This window comes from Saccopteryx leptura, chromosome 11 (genome assembly GCF_036850995.1).
Source record: "Saccopteryx leptura isolate mSacLep1 chromosome 11, mSacLep1_pri_phased_curated, whole genome shotgun sequence".
NCBI classification, from domain to species: Eukaryota; Metazoa; Chordata; class Mammalia; order Chiroptera; family Emballonuridae; genus Saccopteryx; species Saccopteryx leptura.
Genome location: NC_089513.1, coordinates 76,502,138 through 76,516,778, shown reverse-complemented (window position 1 = coordinate 76,516,778; position 14,641 = coordinate 76,502,138). Strand labels below are relative to the sequence as shown.

Sequence of the window (14,641 nt, the reverse complement as noted above, 5' to 3'; positions counted from 1 at the left end):
CCACCGAACCAGCGTCAGATTGTGAATATTTTTTATAAACAGTATTAGAAGAACTTTCCTCATAAGAATATATTGGCTGTTTCATGCTTTTAGATCGAAGTTTGAGAAGTGGTGTCTGTTTTCCTGTTTGCTAGCTGCACTATCACATTGTGGGTTGTTGTTGTTTTTTTAATGAGAAGGAAATTACCTTGAGCTCCACAGTGACCACTGCCCTTGATACTTTAAAATGTAACTGATTGATATAGACTATCAAAAAGTTGTATTTGGACTCTATTGAATGACTTTACCTAGCTCTGGCTGGTCTTGTACCATTGATCTATGATGAGGGACCCTCTAAGAAGAAGAACCATATATTCCTTTATTATGAATGTCATCAGCACCGACTACGTGATATTTTTCCTTTATGAGGACGGGCCCCGGGGAGAAAGTTTCATTCATAGCTCAGCAGTAGGGTTTCCCTTCTCCTGAGCCATCAGCCTTTCTCCCAACCTGTCACGTGTTGGGTTTTATTTCCAAAGCTGTCCCACACTCTGTCCCTCTGGTCCCTAGACCGTGCCGTCTGCCACTCCGACACATAAGTGTGTCTGTGTGTGTCCACCTTCCCCCTGGCTTTGCCTTGGTGTTTCCTCCCCTATTCTAACTCCCCCTTTGCACTAAGGTCTTTATCTGATTAATAGCTTTGAACTAGCTGCACAGTGTAATTGTGGAAGCCACCTGACATCTAAGAGGGAACGAGTGAGAAACAAAAGAACAGATAAGAACTAGAGGTGGAGTGTGCTCCAGCTCCTCTCAGAGGGGACCACAGTTTTTACTACACGTGGCCCAGAACTGGTTTTAGTGACACGCCCCTTGGAATTCACCAACACCGGCACGTCTACTTTGAATGCAAACTTGACCTGACTCACATTAACCGTTACCCAGAAAACTTGCCAGGGGTTCATTGAGGGCGAGGTTAAAAAAAGGGGGGCCGCTTCCAAAAATTTTAGCCGTGTGTAAAGATGGTAGCCATGGCCACCATCGCAGCTGCATGGCCCATGCAAGTTCGCATTTGATTCGGACAGACGGTAATGAAACAACGGAGCCAAGAACTGGTGGGCCATCATCTTTAATTCTAGCTTGTACCCGGTGGGCAAGAAATACAGTAGGAAAACACTTCCCATTCCATTCAGGGCTCCCAAAGCCACTGACTCATCCAAGTTTCCTAGAATCAAAGGTTTCTACCTCACCAGCCTTATTCACCTCTGTTCTCCATCTCCTTCTCTCTGCACAAACTCTGCACAAATTGGCTTCTCCTTCAGCATTCTGCCATCTCGGCTGCTTCTCCTCTCTTCGATGTGGCCTTTCTCTGCTCTCCTCTCTGCTCTCCTAGAACGCAATCACTCTTCTCCCGGAACAATGTGATCTCTCTTCCTTTCAAAACCTTCTGGCATGAAAGCCCTTCCCCAACACATATTAACATAATCACGTCCCTCCCAGGCAATCACCTGGGTGATGGGCTTCCATGTGGGCAGCACCATCCCTAAGAAAGTGAGCATAGTATATTTTATCTGCCCAACACCATGCTATGTGCTCAGGGAAGCTACTGCCTAGGGAGGTTACTGCTTTGAGAGGCGAACGCATCACCCTAAGGTCTTGTGAGCGGGGCCCGTGTGCAAGGTGGTGGATGGGTGGGGGGGGCACTGGGAGGCTGTAGCAGGGTGTGGTCGTACCTGGTTTCCCAGGGACAAACTGATAAGCTCCCTGTTTTCCTCTAACCATATCTCCCACCCATCCCCCCGCCCCTGCCACGGTCTTAACTGCTGCAGAAAAAGTAATAGGATAAGAAAAAATTCCAGTCATTCCCGCTCAGGATGAAAGAACTTCTAGGTGTGGTAGGCTTGTGAAGGTGTGGTTTGGATTGTGGCATGCTCTCTACCGTAGATACAATAGTGTACAACAGCGGTCCCGTATAGAAACTCGAAATACATTCCATTTCCTTTTCATTTAGGTTTTTTTGTTAATCAGAAACGTGCCCTGCAGGTCTGTCTCACATCCCCGTCTCCCTGGGCCTGCCTCAATAAATATTTGATTCTGCTCAGAGCAGCAGCACACGGGGAGTCGGAGGCCTGGGGGAGGGGGGGGGCTTTGATTCACGGTTACTTAACTTGTGACCCGAATCAGACGTTAATTAGTCTTCACCCACGAACACGCAGAAAGAAGGCTTCCTTTGAAGAGAAAATGTTTTGAAGATGAATTAATGTGTATAAAAGCTAGAGCTTGTGTCTGTAAACATTTTTGGTAAGCCAAGAGGAAAGAAAAATACAAAAGAATAGTACAGAAGAGGCTGTCTTAGGGGTATCCTACCACATATTATTTAAAGTATGGATCATCTAGATTAGACTCCTAAAAACAAACAAGAATGTATTTCCACAAAGAGCAGAAGCAGCAGCCCTCTCTCTAAAGTGAGGGCACTTTGATTCAACATTGTCAGTCCCGGGCTTTGGAGAGGGGACCTCTCGGTGGGGGGCGGGGCGGTTAGATCGCAAGTTGGAGAGGCTGGGTTCCCAGAAGAAGTGACAGAAATGTCACTGAAACCTCTAGGAGGCTTATTTTCTCTTCATAGTAGAATGGGAAAAATAATAGTTAACCTCATAACTGTCTTGTGAGAATTTAATGAGATAATAGGTGAGATGTTGTTTGGTTTAAGTACTGAAGAAAATAAAAACATTTTACTGCAGAAAATTATATAGCCTGTGATGACGTCCTTAAATAAAATGAGTAAGTTCGGATTTTGGCTTTGAAATCGTTTTTAACGTCAGGACAACCTGATGGAATTACAGCCTATTACTAATCCTAGATCAGTGGTAGTCAACCTGGTCCCTCCCGCCCACTAGTGGGCGTTCCAGCTTTCGTGGTGGGCAGTAGCAGAACAACCAAAGTATAAATAAAAAGATTTAACTATAGTAAGTTGTTTTATAATGATTTATTCTGCCAAACTTAGTGAAAATCTGACATAAAGTACTTGGTAAGTAATTATTATTATATGCTTTCACTTGCTGTAACTCTGCTTTATAAATTTTATAAAGTAAAGTGACTTCCCTACTTTATAAATCACCATGACTGTGGAACCAGTGGGCGGTTAGAAAATTTTACTACTAACAGAGATACAGAAGTGGGCAGTAGGTATAACAAGGTTGACTGCCCCGATCTAGATTATAGTCTTTAGAAGGAAATACAGGACATGATCATCTCTAAAGGGTTAAAAGACCTTGAGTTGTTGTTTTTTTTTCTTTATTTTAAGGAGATGCATTATTCTTTATTTATTTATTTATTTTTTAATTTTATTTATCGATTTGAGAGAGAGGAAGGGAGAAAGAGGGACAGAAACATCAGTCTGTTCCTGTATGTGCCCCAACTGGGGATCAAACCATCAACTTTTGCATATTGAAAGGATACTTTTTTATTGGTTTTTTTTTATGATTATTTTATTCATTTTAGAGAGAGAAAGGGAGCGAGTGAGCGAGAGAGAGAGAGAGAGAGAGAGAGAGAGAGGCAGGAACATCGATCGATCTATTCCTGTATGTACACTGACTGGGGATTGAACCAGCAACCTCTACATTTTGGGGTGACGCTTCCACCAACAGAGCTATCTGGCCAGGGCAGAGAGAATGCTTTTTTTAAGGGGGACATTTTATTTTTTTAAAGGGGAATATTTTATCACTTCCTATTTATTTTGAAATATCTCCTAATTTTTGTGAGCAGTCTATTAATAGGACCTCATAGAAGCACCCAGCAAGAAATGAATCCTCTTGAGTCTTACGCGTATTTTCTGTGCCTGGATTATGCAGAGGACTCAAAGAGGAGCATTTCCTAAAATGGGACCATTTAAATAACTGACGTCCCATTGCCTCCAGTGTTACAGGAAATTATGAGTCTTCCCTTTTTTTTTTTTTTTTGAGGGATGTTAATGGTGTTGGCGGTGCTGATTTGACAGGTGATGTCAACGGCATTTGTGATATTTCATGACTCAATCTGTCATTTTTAGAAAGTGCATTGTGTTTTACTGCACAAGTTACATTTCGATAACATCCACCTGGGTTTCGGGGAGAGAGGTTTCTGCTTTTTAAGAAAGTGTGTATTGTGAAGTATATAATAAAGGTGCTACTTAGTAATCCCACGTCTGCCTGAGTTGCGTCGTACAATCAAGCATCTCATTTCTTCAGACACATTTTACCTCTCTCACAAATCAGGAAATAACGTAATTTCCTTGTTAAGAGCTCTTATCTCTCCCCTGCAATTTAATTAATACTTGTTAAGAAGAGGTAGCTGTCAGATGAGAACTGAGGTTTTGAATTTTCTATTGTCTCCTGATGGAGTGGCAATCTAATTCTTTTTATTTAGGTACGTTATTTTCAAGAACTTTTCGAAATGATCATTTTCCAGCATTTGTGATTATGAAGAAAAATTGTTAGCATTTGAATAAATAGACTGGATGGTTGATTTTATTCCATAAAAGGAAATAATGGGGAAGCCGTTTAACAAAGAAACAGTAAAGATTTCTTTTTGAAGTAAAAATAGCTATTATCCTCAAATTGTATTGTTCTGCTCAAAAATTTTGGTGATACGTATCTTTAAGGGTTAGGTATGGGATCCTTTTTAAGTATCTGAGAGATTTAAAAGTTAAAAAAAAAAAACACCAAAAACCTTAGAAAGGCAGTAAGGAAACAAACCTAGGTTCATTGCTATTATTTTTCTAAAATTATTCATTCAGCCCCGGCCGGTTGGCTCAGTGGTAGAGCATCAACCCAGTGTATGGAAGTCCAGGCTTCAATCCCCAGTCGGGGCACACAGGAGAAGCGTCCATCTGCTTCTCCACCCCTCCCCACTCACTTCCCTTCCCGCAGCCATGGCTCAAATGGCTTGAGCAAAGTTGGCCCCGGGCACTGAGGATGGCTCCATGGCCTCAGCCCCAGGCCCTAATATAGCTCCGTTGTTAAGCAGTGGAACTGCGGCCTGGATGGGCAGAGCATTGCCTGGTAGGGGCTTGCCAGGGTGAATCCCGGTTGGGGCGCCTGCAGAAGTCTGTCTCTACCTCCCCACCTCTCGCTTAAATAAATAAATAAATAAATAAATAAAATGACTCATTCACTCTAGAAATATCACCTTGCCACTTGGCATGAGCACTGGAGACATTGTGGTCGGAAGAGGGACATGGGGCCCCTCCTGGCAGAGCTCCCATTCCCCCAGGGAAGTACGTAGACAGATAAACTGACGGCTAGTTCTAATGGATGTTAAGGAAGTGAGCCGTGGGTTGAGATAGACTGTAGCAAAAAGAACCTGTTTTGTACAGAACAGCTGTTCTCAGAAGGAGTATCAGAGGCATTGGTATTTAAGGTAAAAATAAAAAGAGAATGAGACAGAAGGTTTTAAGTAGGATAATATTTCAGCTCTCTCACTATTCATTTGCCTCCTTTGATATAGCTCTTAATAACGTGTAAAAATGTTTTTTTACCCCAAAAAGCTTTGCTACATATTTTGATAAATTTATTCCTAAGTTATCTTTTTTTTTGTTTCTATTTATCATAAACTATATATTTAAAAAATTTCATTTTCTATGAGGTTTTTTGGTGTGTTTTTTTCTTTTTTTGGCTGAGTAAAGAAATGTAATTCACTTTAGCATATTCATCTTATCTCTGGCAATCCTCTCAATTATTTTTTATTTTACTAATGTGTTTATAAACTCTTTGGGCTTTATTGTGCAGGAAATCCTGTCGTGGGTGCATGTTGATAGTTTTGTCTCATTTATTCCATCACTGTATTTCTTTTCTCGCTTCTTATCAAGTTGGTTAAAAGATGCGTTATAGTGATATTCATGATGGGACAAAATGCTTTCAAGATTTTTTCCATTAGTAATGATGTTTACTATAGTTTTATTTATGTGTATACCTGTGTGTGTGTGTGTGTGTATATATATATATATATATATACACACATATATATGTATATATATATACACACACATATATATGTGTGTATATATATATACACACATATGTATGTGTGTGTGTGTGTGTGTGTGTGTGTGTATATATATATATATATATATATATATATATATATATTTAATCGTGTTAAGGTCGGTCTTATCTACCCCCGTGTGATGAGAGGTTGATTCATAAATAGACGTTGAATTTCATTAAGTGGTTTTTCTACATCAACTAATGTAATTGTACAATTTTTCTCCATTATGCACTTAATGTGGCGATTCACCCTGATAATTTTTTTTTCATTTTAACCAACCTTGAAATCCCTGGGGTGAAACCAGCCTGGCGTTAGCTGGATGTGGCCGGCTCCGTCTTCCAGGACGCTTGTATCTGTGTTTCTGAATGAGGCGGGCTCGTCATCACATGGGACGCTGCCAGCCGCCCGAATCTTGTCAATTATAATTACACCTCACTAAAGCCAGGGGACGTGATCTGTAATCACCACTGCTCGTACCAGAAATGTCAGTTTTCGGACCCGGCTCATGCGAGCCTCATAAATCTCTACACACTCGGACTAATTTGTGTGAGATTGTCATTATTTGTGACTGCAGGGGGAAAAAAAATCCTAAAACCCTTCCTGTCAGAAGGGTTGAGAAGCAGAATCCTCATTAGCTTGTTTAGAGGCCGGGCTCAGTCCTGTCGGAGCGTCTTTAAATGTTAATTGTGCCGTTCCTGTGGCCTCCCTGCTGTCCCCGCAGAGAGAGACGGGCACGGGGTGAGGAGAGGGCCCTTCCTTGTCACCACTCGGAGATGATCATGTCAGGGACGAGCGAGGAAGGAAGGGTGGGTGATTAAACAGCCGGCACAGGGGGTTCTCAGGGAGGCGAGGTAGCTCCCCCTCGACGGCCCCGCAGCGGGGACCCACCACGGTGACTGGGAAAGTCTGACCTGTGTCCCCTCTCATCCCGGCGGCTCTGTCTGCGGAACGAGGCCGCGGGGAAGCTGCCTTCCCCGTCTGTACCGTGCGCCAATGACACTTTGACACCGCTGTTGGTAATCGTGGCAATTAACTCCCCTAGAATTATCATGCCGGGTGTATTAATTATTTATTCATTGTATAGTTCAGCAGTTAGGCAGATTTGCTTCTAAAGCATGTCGTCATGACATGGGTAGTTCAAACATTTTTTTATTTTATTTTTTTACCAGAAGCGTTGACTGTCTTTGATAATTAGGGAAGTTGAAACACACACCCCAGTAGTTGAAGGGAGCCCCCTCCGCGGCCGGGGTAAGCTCTCATTTTAAAGTGTCATGTGAATATCACTGTTCCGTAATATATTTGGGTTTATGTTAGTTTTTTTTTCTTTTTTTTTTTTTGACGGAGAGTCAAAGAGAGAGACAGATAGGGACAGACAGACAGGAAGAAAGAGAGATGAGAAGCATCAGTTCTTCATTGTGGCACCTTAGTTGTTCATTGATTGCTTTCTCATATATGTCTTGACCGGGGGACTCCAGGTGAGCCAGTGACCCCTTGCTCGAGCCAGCGACCTTGGGTTCAAGCTGGTGAGCCGTGCTCAAACCAGATGAGCCCGCGCTCAAGCTGGTGACCTCGAGGTTTTGAACCTGGGTCCTCCGCGTCCCAGTCCGATGCTCTATCCACCGCGCCACCACCTGGTCAGGCTGGGTTTATGTTAGTTTTAAAATCTTTTTCCATGTTGTCCGCAAGGTATCTCTCACAAGACGATGCCATGTTTATTCATGACTTCAGCAGTGCTCCGGGCCAGCCCCGAGTGTGACCGAGCTAGGAGCTCCAGTTTGAGAGACAGGCCTGACCGTCTCCTCATGGAAAGGTACCAGCATTGAGAGTTAAGATTTGCTCCTGTGAAGTCAGAGTGTAAAAAACTGAGTGAGAAAAGAAGGAAGAATGTGCCCAACCAATAGTTGTTACACAAATTAATATATTTTCTAAACGCCAATCACTAATCTCTGACAAAAAAGAAGCTCTAAAGGCCTAAGAGCACGTCTGGAATATTGTGGGTCTTCTTAAATTAAATTGCTGACAAGTTTTTTGGTTCCTAGGAAGTGTACCCTGAGATACCTTCAGAGTTGGTTTTTTTTTTTTGGAATTTTCTGAAGTTGGAAACGGGGAGGCAGTCAGACAGACTCCCGCATGCACCCGACCAGGATCCACCCGGCATGCCCACCAGGGGGCGACGCTCTGCCCATCTGGGGCGTCGTTCTGTTGCAACCAGAGCCATTCTAGCGCCTGGGGCAGAGGCCATGGAGCCATCCCCAGCGCCCCGGGCCAACTTTGCTCCAATGGAGCCTTGGCTGCGGGAGGGGAAGAGAGAGACAGAGAGGAAGGAGGGGGGAGGGATGGAGAAGCAGATGGGCGCTTCTCCTGTGTTCCCTGGCCGGGAATCGAACCCGGGACTCCTGCACGCCAGACCAATGCTCTACTACTGAGCCAACCGGCCAGGGCCCGTTTGCCCTGTTTTGTCTTTTTATTTTACCGTTCCGTAGTCAGCAAGATACTGATCCTCCTTAGGTTACCCTGGAAAAATGGACCGACCAGACATGGAGACCCAGTCTCCTCAAACGGAGGTAATGTCTGGACCGCTCAGCTTTGACCACCTGACTTAGAAACGGGCACGAGGGTGTAGACTCTGACCGGGCCGCGTTGTCCAGTCCGGCCACCAGCACTCAGTCCTGTGAGAGTGTCTGGACGCCTTCTGAGCTGCTGCTAATAACGGGTCTCTTTTATTTCCCGGTGGCTGGTGACCCTTCCCTACGCAGGATCTCAGTAAGGGGTCCCCTGACATAGGACACGTGACCGAGCCGGCATTTCATGTGTCCTGTGTCAGGACATTTATGAGGCCCTTTCGTCATTCCTTTAGGGTGCCACTCTACCCTGCCTGTGCCCGGTGGTGCTTCAGTCCCAAGCACGTTGCTAACGCATTATTCAAAAACAATCCTCAGAAAGTAGACCCTGTTCTTTCCTCCTCATGTTACAGGTGAGGAAACTTCACCTGTCAAGGGACTGACCTTGTCTAAGGTCACACGGTCCAGATGGGACTCCAGAGCCAGGCTCGAGGCCAGTGACCTGCAAGTGTGTGGGATTAGGACATCGTTACAAAGGAAGAGCCAAAAAAAACCAGTTTATTTAATAGGCTAGAAAACTGTCATTTTATGGGAATGAATATTTTTAAATTTTCAAAGGAGCCACACCACTTTGTTGTTGTTGTTCTAGAAGGAATTTTAGGGCAATTGAAGCATTAAAATACCAAGTTGAAAACCAGGATGATAACGAGAAGCCTCGCCCCACAGGTCAGAGCTGCCCAGCCTCTGCCCTGAGGTGCAAAGCAGCTTCTCCGGGCGGTTTCCTTCTGGCTTTAATTCTCTTCCTCGGAAAAACAGCTCTAGTGTTTTATTATTTCCAATACTCTTGCTGTGCTGGCGAGGGACTGGTGAGGCCACCTCCCCGTGTAAGGCTGTGTCCCCATGCTCCGTGCCCAAACCACCCGAGCTACCACTGCAGCGAGGTCACTTTGCAAATGTCAGAGCTCACCTGTAACCTTGACTTCTGTCGACCTCCAAAACTTGTTGGGTGCTCTGTATGCAAGTGAGCATTTTGAATGTTGACCTGGAAGTGCAGCTCACCCTGTAGGACCCTCTCCGTGGCCTGAAGGTCTTCATTCCCTGTGTCACCCCCGCCCACCCCCAGCCCCGGCCTCCAGTGAACCTTGTCAGCAATGCAGACTTCTCCCCGTGTCCACATCGAGCCAGTTCCCGAAGTCCGCTGATCCTGCCGCCTTTAGTCTTCCTCCTCTCAGCACCCCAGCATCGGGGGGGGGGGGGTTGTTACAGCTGCCCCCACCCCTTCCTAACCTTCTTCAGTGACTGGACCTGCTTCTCTTAAAATCCAAACACCCCCCCCCCCCCGGAAACCTCTTTAAGTCCCGGCAATGGCGGGCCTCTCTTTCCTCGTCTCCTGCCTGCTCCCAGGGGGTCCCCTGCTGACATGCTGGGTCCGAGGATCATGAACCATGTGGTTCTGCAGAAACTCCGAAGTAAGCATGCTTCTAGCACATTCTCCTGCGATTTGCTTTACGTGAGATGTAAAACAGCTTTTCTTCGTCCGGCTGCATTGTTATTTCTCCCCTTCAGCACGGGTTCTTGAGGGCAAGCCCTTTCTCTACCCGCTCCCACCCCCACCCCACCGCCCCCTCCTCCTGAAGGCAGACTGGACGCCTGGGTGGGTGAGCGGGAATGAGCCGGTCCTTGTCATGGTTTTTCCTTGTGTCCCCATGGTTCCCGGGCAGGTGGACCGGTCTCTTTCCTTCCCTGCCTGTCTCTGGTCACCGTCCCTGCGCACCTCTGACTCAGGAATCTGTCTGATGTCCGGCTCTGCCCTGGTCAGAAACTGTCCGTGGCTCCCCACTTCCTGCAGAATCCGTGTCCCGCTCACCGTCATGTACCCCATCCACTAGGGGTCCGTCAGCCCACCCCGCTGTCCTCCCTGCCCACCTCCACGCTGCGTTCTTCACCAGCCTCCCCTGCAGCGCCCGCCCCTGTGCCGCCGTGGGTGCCGGACCCTCCCCCGGAGTCAGGGCGTCCCCCGCCCCTGTGCCCCCGTGGGTGCCGGACCCTCCCCGGGTGTCAGGGTGTCCCCCGCCCCTGTGCCCCCGTGGGTGCCGGACCCTCCCCGGGAGTCAGGGCGTCCCCCGCCCCTGTGCCCCCGTGGGTGCCGGACCCTCCCCCGGAGTCAGGGCGTCCCCCGTCTCTGTGCCGCCGTGGGTGCCGGACCCTCCCCCGGAGTCAGGGCGTCCCCCGCCCCTGTGCCGCCGTGGGTGCCGGACCCTCCCCGGGTGTCAGAGTGTCCCCCGCCCCTGTGCCGCCGTGGGTGCCGGACCCTCCCCCGGAGTCGGTGTCCCCCGCCCCGGCCAGCATCAGGCCTCCGTCTGGGGCCACCGAGACCACTTTCACTGCCCCCTCCACCCTCCACTGCGACACGGATCACATTCTGCCCCGCGTGTCAGCCTTGGGGCTGCGCTTTATTTCTGCAATGTGCGTGCTAGCAGGTTGCAGCCACCTCGAGGCGCGAGCCTAACGGGTTCAACCCCCAACCCCGAGAGCCACGGGCCGGCTCGCGCGGCGGCTCTGCCCGGGCGGTGTGGAGGGAGGACGGGCTTCCTTCCGCTCGGGCAGAGCTTAGAGTCGGTCTCCTCTCTGCCACGGGGAGCCAGGCGGTTTCTTTCATTTCTTCCTCCCAGTTTCCCTGCTGGTAAAAGGAAGATACTCCTGCCCAACATGCCGCACTGGTATGCAGACTACAGGGAAGGGCGGGTGCATGATGTGTGGCTTCATCAGTGGTCACTGTGGCGGGCTGCTGGTACGCATCCCCCTGCAGGGGCTCAGGGGTGGCGAGGGACACCATTCTGGGTGCCTGAGCTCGCAGTATTGATGCTTTTCATTTAACTGTGCGGCTAATTTCTTGCTGTGCATTGTCGAGGCTAAACATTGCCCATGAGCCTTGCTGTTCAAAATGTAAATCTTTTTTTTTTTCTTGTTTCATGAGCTTACCATCTTTTATTACTTATTCTGGTATTGTAGCCTTTTACTGGAAGAAATTGAAAAAAAAAAAAAAAAAAAAAAAAAAAAGGATTGCTTGCTGCTTCTGTTTCCACCAACAGAGGGCCAGAGAACCTCCTGTGTTTGTGGAAAGAATTATTCAAGCTCTAATCCCTTTGGCAGCCTCTTCCGTGCTCTTCTCCAGGAGAGAATGGGAGTTGAACGTTCTGCTCTCGGAGTTGTGGCACCTGCTGTGTGTGGCGGAGGGCTCCTCGGGCCTGCCAGGTGTCCACGCCATCCTCCGCCATCCTCCACTCCCATGCCAGCTAACATTTTTTTTTTGTATTTTTCTGAAGCTAGAAACGGAGAGGCAGTCAGATAGACTCCCACAAGCACCCAACCGGGATCCACCCGGCACGCCCACCAGGGGGTGATGCTCCACCCATCTGGGGCTTCGCTCTGTTGTGACCAGAGCCACTCTAGCACCTGAGGCAGAGGCCACGGAGCCATCCTCAGTGCCTGGGCCAACTTTGCTCCAATGGAGCCTTGGCTGCCAGAGGGGAAGAGAGAGACAGAGAGGAAGGAGAGGGGGAGGGGTGGAGAAGCAGATGGGTGCCTCTCCTGTGTGCCCTGGCCGGGAATCGAACCCAGGACTTCTGCATGCCAGGCCGACGCTCTACCACTGAGCCAACCGGCCAGAGCCCAGCTAACATTTATTGATGGTCTGTGTTCAGGGGGGCTGGATGGGTCCATCTGAAAGTGTCTGAAGTTGCTGTAAGCCAAAGAACTTGCTGAATGGAAGCAAACTGAGGACATCTAGTAACAGTGTGCTCCTCTCCGTTGTTAGAGAAGATGTCGTCCAGGTCGTTCTTAATTTGAATTAGCTGTTTGTTCTGTGCTTGTTATTCATGAAGACTTTCCCTAGACTGGAAGTCATGGGCGGCTGGTTCAATGTGGAGGAAATACCTAATGTTTCTTTTCTCCTTTTCCATCTAATGTCTCTTTTCTCTTTTTCCAACCAATATAATGATGAAATGATCAACACAAGAAAAATATACTCATATGTAACCCCCCAAAATGTCAAGAATGATCACATTTATGTAAAACGTATGCATCATCTTCCACATGGGTGAGAACAGTTAAGAAATAATAGTACTAGACGTTGACTTAAGACCTGGCCCTGGCCCTGGCTGGTTGGCTCAGTGGTAGAGCATTGGCCTGGTGTATGGAAGCCCCGGGTTCGATTCCTGATCAGGGCACACAGGAGAAGTGCCCATCTGCTTCTCCACCCCTCCCCCTCTCCTTCCTCTCTGTCTCTCTCTTCCCCTCCTGCAGCCAAGGCTCCATTGGAGCAAAGTTTACTCTGAGCACTGAGGATGGCTCCATGGCCTCCGCCTCAGGCACTGGAATGGCTTTGGTTGCAACAGAGCAATATCCCAGATGGGCAGAGCATTGCTCCCCGGTGGGCATGCCGGGTGGATCCTGGGTCGGGCGCCTGTGGGAGTCTGTCTTTCTGCCTCCCCTCCTCTCACTAAAAAAAATTTTTTTTAAATACCTAAACCCTGGTGGAGTGGCTTATTTCCAGAGGACAACATAGTGGAGGAGGAGAGGGAATCAGCTGAAGATGATGATGATCATGGCAGAGGAGGTGGAGGCAAAAGTGGTGTAGTGATGGTGGTGATGGTGGTGATGGTGGTGGTGGTGATGGTGGTGGGGTGGTGGAGGTGGTGGTGGTGATGGTGGTGGTGGTGATGGTGATGGTGGTGGTGGTGGTGGTGCTGGTGGTGGTGGTGGTGGTGGTGGTGATGGTGGTGTTGGTGGTGGGGTGGTGGAGGTGGTGGTGGTGATGGTGATGGTGATGGTGCTGGTGGTGGTGGTGGTGGTGGTGGTGGTGGTGGTGGTGGAGGTGATGGTGGTGGTGGTGGTGGTGATGGTGGTGGTGGTGATGGTGATGGTGGTGGTGGTGGTGGTGGTGGTGGTGGTGGTGGTGATGGTGCTGGTGGTGATGGTGGTGGTGGTGGTGATGGTGCTGGTGGTGGTGGTGGTGGTGGTGGTGGTGGTGGTGGTGGTGATGGTGCTGGTGGTGGTGGTGGTGGTGGTGATGGTGGTGGTGATGGTGGTGGTGGTGGTGGTGGTGGTGGTGATGGTGCTGGTGGTGGTGGTGGTGGTGGTGATGGTGGTGGTGATGGTGGTGGTGGTGGTGATGGTGGTGGTGGTGGTGGTGATGGTGGTGGTGATGGTGCTGGTGGTGGTGGTGGTGGTGGTGGTGATGGTGATGGTGGTGATATGATAAAAGATAACAGTCAATAGACAATTGTCAGGCACTGTGCAAATCAATATTTGTTATATCATGCAGTTTTTTAGAAAAATCCCTGTGTGATAGATATTTTTATCTGTATTCATTTTGCAGATGAAGAAACTAGGGCTTCCACAGGTAGCCTTACTCAATGTCACATCACCTGTAACAGCCAGAAGTGGGACTTACCCTGGGCTGAGCCTAGCTTATAATTAGTCTCCAACCCCATGCGTGCCGACAAGGCTACACACCCCTTCTCTGTCCTAGAAAGGCACATGATAAATGTATGCTGACGGCTGGCCACAGGAGTAAATATAAAGGGATATGAAATATGTGTAAGTATATAAATACTTACATAAGTACAGAGATGCCAGATGTAAAGCTGACATTGATGGATTACATCGCGAGCTTGGTGGTTGAGGCGGTAGGAGGTGTCAGTGTCTCACTAAGCATGTCGTGGGGGGGGGGGCGGGGTTAGGCGTCGGGCAAATTGAAGTGGAACCCGTCCTCTGTTCCCTGTTATCGGAGTGCAGCTTGACTGCTGGACCCCTTCGTCTTCCGATGGGCCTCTGTCTTCTGTGTGGAAGTTAGACCATGGCAGTTAATTGACCGTTCTACAAAAAAACAGTTGAAAACTGAGGACCAGGAATAGGGGAGCCGAAGCCAACCAAACCGTGTCTTTTACCACGAGCTCTAGCAGCGCAGACAACGGGGTAATGAGAGCATCTGTGCGGAAGAATCGTGTTCCCGTTTCCTTTATTCATCAGGAGAGATGCTGAAGCCCGGGGTCGGAGGGAGGGAGGGAGGGAGGGAG

General features: G+C 48.3%; 1 protein-coding gene across 3 annotated transcripts in view; it reads left to right on the top strand.

Moving 5' to 3' along the window:
• Nucleotides 1-14,641, top strand: part of SNX7 (sorting nexin 7) — a 76,984-nt gene that overhangs the window by 48,235 nt on the left and 14,108 nt on the right. The window lies entirely within an intron of this gene.